Raw genomic sequence first — 6,587 nt, 5'->3', positions numbered from 1 at the left:
CTGGATACTGGCATGAAAACGTTGCCATCATATCTTACTTCTCCCTCTCCAACAACATATCTTTGTTTTAATGTAAAGTTATAAAAATGGTCAGAAAGGTGTGGGAGGAGGCTCAGACAGTCACATGATCTGACAGTCACTTTATTTGAAGCACTTAAGACTTAAACAGATGTTAATATGTCAGGCCTGCATGTGTCAGCTTGTTTTGGAGTTCTTTTGCCCCCTAGTGGCCACAAATGGATTGACTCAGCTTGAAACAAAAGCAGCAATGATTGAATGAAGAATAGTTTGATTTCATGCTAAATGTGCATGACTGCTTTTGACTTGATTGTAGTGCTTGGCAATTAATGGAAAAATAATCCAAACCGACATTTAGAAACTCTAATCGACTTAATCTTGCTCATGTCAATTAATGGTGGTGTTCACTGTTGCCATGACAGTAAGGTTGCATATCTTTAAGGAATTAGAAAACTTGTCTCCAGTGATCATTTAAACCCAAACCATGATCTTTACATAGCTCTAATCAAGTAAACTAGACATTAACCACAGCGTCACACCTTAAAACATCATTATTTTACCTCCCTAAAGATCCTCATGTGTGAGGGCAGCAGTGTAAAATACAAAACTAAAGAAACTGCAAATACGTAATTGTTCATCAGGGGTGGAGATGATTGTTCATTAATCGTAATCGAGGTTAAAAGTTCAATTAATCGTGATTTAGACTTTTGCAATAATCGCCCAGCCCTGCTTGATTGTATCATTTGAAGTCAGCATGACTATATCAACACTATATCAACATTTAGCATGCAAGAGCTTACCTGTCATTTCATCATTTATCATTTTCCCTTCTACCCACAACATGACACTTCTGTCTGTGTCAGAGCAAAATAGAACACACATGAACTAAACTCTACTATTTGTAGTTAGTGTCAAACATGAGAGAATACACGTTTGTGATGTGCATACAGGAATGTAATGAATGTTTAGATATATGTGAAGTTTCACAAATGTGCAAGTAAATGTATGCATGGATCTGCTATTTTGCACATGATTGTAGTGATGAATGTATGCACACATTTATACGTGAGGCCCCCAAAGTATTTGTAACTAAGTTGAACCTGTCAGTCAGCGGTTGGGGTCAGGCGGCCCCTGAAAACACCAACAGCAGAGGTGCAGCAGTTCAGAAAAATGTTTATTTGTGTTTGGAATCATGAAAGCTAATGTTCCCAGTGTTCAGTAGATTAGTTTACTGTTATGATGAATTACAATGAAATCTGCTTGGTAGGGTTGTTACATGAGTAGGATTTTTTTTGTCGTTGCGATAACTTGGTCTAAAAGGTGAAGGTATGAAATGTTCACATGCATGCTACATGAACAACAACTGACACTTTGTGTGAACATGAAGTACGTTCAGAAAAGGGACTCTAAGAGATCTGCATATTATTTCTAACAGCTCATCTCACTTGGAAAAAAAAAAAGCCAAGAAAAGAAAAGTCATTTACTGTATTGAAGAGGAAAAGAGCAGCAAGGGATGCTACTCCTGACCCCCCTCCCCCCATCCCCCACCCCCCCACATCCCCCACCTCTGACCAGCCATAACACTTCCTGCTAATATTCAGAGAAATAAGAGTATGTGGCTGAACAGCACTGTCAGCCAAACTATATGTGTGCTCTCTACTTGTGTGCCTCCTAATTTCACTCCCGGCCAAACTGAGCAAATTATCACCCCAAAGAGTACGAAGAGAAACATCTTTAAAGACAAAAAGTTTAAACTGTTTTAAATTGAGGAAATGAAATATGTCAGCTTGCCACTGTTCCTTCATGAGCTTAGTTTAACGAGCCCTCTGCAACCTGTTACACAAAAAGTCTGGTTTTCACAATCTGGGTCTTTTCTTATTGTCAGTTTTCTCATTCTTTATGTTCCCATGGAAACATGTTACTCAACAGTTACATTGTGGGACACCTTCCATCTACACCAGGCATGTCCAAACTATTCCATAAAGGGCTGTTTCCAACCAATCAGGAGCACACATGATTCAACCAATCAGCTGTCTGAAGAGTGAGATCAGCTGATTAAATGAGTAAAGCCTGATGTGCTCCTGATTGGTGGAATGAAAATCTGCAGCCACATGAACCTTTGTGGAATAGTTTGGACTCTTCAAAACGTATTGAAATGAGCCCAGTCAGTGTTCTGTCTCTTCTGACCATCATGTTGGTGTCTTCCACAGCACCATTAGTCAATTGAGTGATTCATCTTAGTCATTGTTTTGAGCCATTTTTTTAAGGGAAAATGTCTAAATTCTCTGTTTCCAGCTTATCAAATATGAATATGTCCTGGTTTCTTAAGTCTTCTATGACAGTAAACTGGTTATGGGCTGTTGGTTTGGACAGAACCAGACATTAGAGAATATAATCCTGGGTTTTGGGAAACAGGGATCGACCATGTTTCACCATTTTCCGTCATTTTATTGACCTAAAAACTAATCGATTAATATAAAATTACAGATTAATCTATAATGAAAATAATTGTTTTGTGTCCTCAGATCTTAAACTGGTGAGGGACATGTTCTCATTACTGGGATGATGGTCAACACTGTGAGAGTAAAACCCAGATTGTTAAAACAAAACAAAAACAAACCAAACATCACTGAAAGTAAAAGAAGCAGAGAAAGGAGAGTCCTGGTGTTGAAGCTTACAGCAGTCAGGTGTGCTCTGCTTGTTCCTCTCAGCACTGTACGGACTAATGAGGAACTGTCATGTCATCACATATGAACAAAACAAAATGAAATGTACCAAGACAGAAACCAGTTAACCAGCAATATCATTCTTTAAGGGTGTTCATTCTTTCTTCTGTGTACTTGAATATATATCACCATGTACTATTAACCAACTTTTTATTCATGGATTGCATTCAAGGAACTCACCATAGAAAGGAAACAAGTAGCATATGAATGACATAGAAATGATGACATGGTCTAATCTATTTGGATTTTTCTAAGTGGTAACACGATGCTAAAGTCAGCCCCCGCTCCTCCTCATACGTGTACACTGTATCCAGAAAAAGAGCTTTGAAGTAAATTATTTAATATATTTTTAGAATTGTTTTCTATTCCTGTTCTTGTGTCCTAAGGCATGCATTCTTCTAACACCTCAAAGTATGATTATGTATATATGTTAAATAGAGAAGCAAATCTACACATCAACCTAAAAAAAAAACCCAATACCACTGTATAGAAATTGTATTAGCCTGCACATTTCTAAGGCTGTGAAGTTAATTTTATTTTTAAAACTTGCATACAAATGTATATATTTTCTTGATTTTTACCCTGCAACTAGGATATGTAGAGGACAAACTATCCTGTAACGACTCACAGAATACACAGTCATGTTAACTGTATCTTGTGTGTACAGCAGAGTTGTAGATATATCTAAGGAGAAGCCTTTTTTTGTTATTGTTGTTAATTATTTCATCACAGCAACACTGTGTGAATATGTATATAAAGGATTCACCGTGTTGGTCTCTACCTCTTGAGCTCAATAACTTGGCTTTGTTTACCTCCACACCTTTATGATTTCATGTGGGGAAGAATCGAAAACACTTGAATGTCCATTCAAGCTTTTATACTGAAATGATAAAATATACTGCCCCACCCCCCCGCTCCCCCTGCACACCTTTCTTGCACTCTCCAAGTGCAAAGCGTTCACCTGAAATTTTTAATCATCAGATGTTTGTATCTCAAAGCCCTACCAATAGCCAAGGGTTACCTGACTGTTAGTCAATTTTCTCTCTTTGATAGGATCAGACCTCATGGGGAGGGAAAGTCACCATTTACTCCACAGCGACTGTGTTCAAAGCTCTGTTGGATATTTCAGAGAACACTCAATTTCAAATTTCACTTTACAAACAATCCTGTTGTGTTGACTCATATTTACTGTCATGCTGCAGAGAATTAGACCTGTGTTTGATTATGATTTGAGGGCTGTACTATATACATGTAAGGTTGGTTCAAAAGCATTCTATCCAATCTGAAACCTGAATCCTTTCAAAGCCTTCATTGAATTTATCTCGGTTTAGCTTCACACAATTACAACTAAACTAAATGCAGTGATTCAGTGTAGACCTGGAATCAGTTTTAAGAGATGTATTAGTGCATCTAGGTCATTTTCTATCAGAACCCAAGAACCCATCCATAGTAGTATGGCCATGAAGAAAAGTCTATTCCCATTGGCTGGAGGTGGTTATTCTTAGATAACTGCACACTGTCTGGAGGCAGAGAGAGCTCAGTGCACTGTAGCCTAAAGGAATAACTTCACATTTTGGTAAATATTTTAGTTGGAGTTAGCTGCCACTATGCTAGCTAGCAGCCGGCTAGTTTAGCAAAAAGACTGGAAACATCTAGCCTGGCTAAGTCCAAATGTAAACTTTGCTTACCAGCACAACTAAAGAATATGAACAAGTTTGATCTTGCATGCATGATCCCCTGTATACCTGCAACTTTCAGCTTTTACACTTCAGTTTTTGTACAGATGAAACAAACAAGATTGAATGTGTAAATCAGTGAGCTTCAGAGATGCTGGATTTTGGATCTTATCGTTGGACAGAGCCAGGCTAGCTGTTTCTGTCTGTATACTAACTAGACTAACAGACTGCTGGCTGTATATTTACCAGACACACACGAGAGTAGCATTGATCTTCTCTTTTAACTCTCTGAAAGAAAGCAAAAGAGTATATTTCCCAAAATGTCCTTTAGTTCCTTTAAGAAAACACATCCTAGTATTGTGACCACTCTGACACGTAGATACAAAACCACAAATAAAGAAACTGATTTTCAGTATGACAACAAATGTGTGACATAAAAAGTGAACTAAAACAAGCAAGTGTAGAAATGCAGCAAAGCATTTAGCAGAACACTTGTGTTTGTTAACCTGCAGTGCATTGAGTTGTACTGCACAGGAATATGAAGTCATCTATAAGATAACTGCTATGAGTCCATATGTTGCTCTCTAACCGACTTTGCTCTTGTTACCCTGACAACGTTCATACTTTACCATCACGTGGCCATATTTGAATGAATAATAACCACACAGTAACCACCCTCAATACTGTGCATTATGTGTTACAATGGATCATCTCGTACCCATTCAACAAGAACTGTGTGAAGAAGGCTGATAAATTGAACTGAGACATGCTGTGAGTGTCTATTGGAAACTGAATGGGACTTTTCTCAGGAATGAGCACAGCTAGCAGCGGTACAAGTTGTCACTCTCCCTCCCCATCGCCTGTATGAACTCTGTGTAGATAAAGTAGTTTCCTATATGTTTTATTTTGTGTTGGAATGAAGTACTTGAATCAAATGATGCTCATTTTGAAAAAATTGTAGAGTAATTAACTGACAAACTTTGTGTGAGAGACTAACCACAACTCAGCAACTACTTGACTATTTGGATTCATATAATTTGCTGTCCTAAACAATGTTTGTATATTTGATGTTTTAATCAGATGCATTGTAATTTGAATAAAACTTGCAGTATATACAGTACATAGATGTATCTATTAAACTCTGCTCCCAAGCACTGTACATCAGAGTAAATGATTAGGTCACCGGCTGACAGTTGTTGTTTGGGAGCGTGTGAAAGCAAAAGGAACAATCTGGAAAATAATGGTGAAAAGATTAAATGTGACATTTAAAGAATGCCAAACCTTGTTGTCTGATCATCTGAAGACAATATGCTGTGCTCATGTTATCATCATCAGTTTATTATGTTGTGTGCACAATATTACAATAGAAATACATTTAAGGGACATCAGGGTATCTGAACTACTCATATTTAAACTCTAAGATACACAATCTAAACTTTGTATTTTAATAAAATGTCACATACAGCCATTGACACCAGCAGCTGATGTGAGACACACTATGGATCAACTAAAAATGAACACACACACCATATATATATATATATATATATATATATATACAACCCCATTTCCAAAAAAGTTGGGACAATGTGTTAAATGTAAATAAAAACAGAATGCAATGATTTACAAATCTCATAAACTCATATTATATTCACAATAGAACATAAAAAACATATCAAACGTTGAAAGTGACAAATTGTATCATTTTAAGAAAAAATTAAGGCAATTTTGAATTTGATGGCAGCAACACGTCTCAAAAAAGCTGGGACAGGGCCATGTTTACCACTGTGTAGCATCCCCTCTTCTTTTAACAACAGTCTGTAAACATCTGGGTGGGAACTGAGCAGACCAGCTGGAGTTTCTGGAGTGGAATGTTGTCCCATTCTTATCTGATATAGGATTCAAGCTGCTCAACAGTCCCCGGTCTCCTTTGTCGTATTTTTCATTTCATGATGCACCAAATGTTTTCGATTGGTGAAAGGTCTGGACTGCAGGCAGGTCAGCACCCCGTCTCTTCTTCCATAAAGCCACGCTGATGTCATAGATGCAGTATTCAGTTTAGCTTTGTCTTGCTGACATACACAAGGCCTTCCCTGAAAAAGATGTCACCTGCATGGGAGCATATGTTCTAAAAATGCTCTAAAATCTGTGTATACCTTTCAGCATT

The sequence above is a fragment of the Scomber scombrus genome, chromosome 5 (assembly GCF_963691925.1).
Source record: "Scomber scombrus chromosome 5, fScoSco1.1, whole genome shotgun sequence".
Lineage (NCBI taxonomy): Eukaryota > Metazoa > Chordata > Actinopteri > Scombriformes > Scombridae > Scomber > Scomber scombrus.
This window is presented reverse-complemented; position numbering follows the sequence as displayed.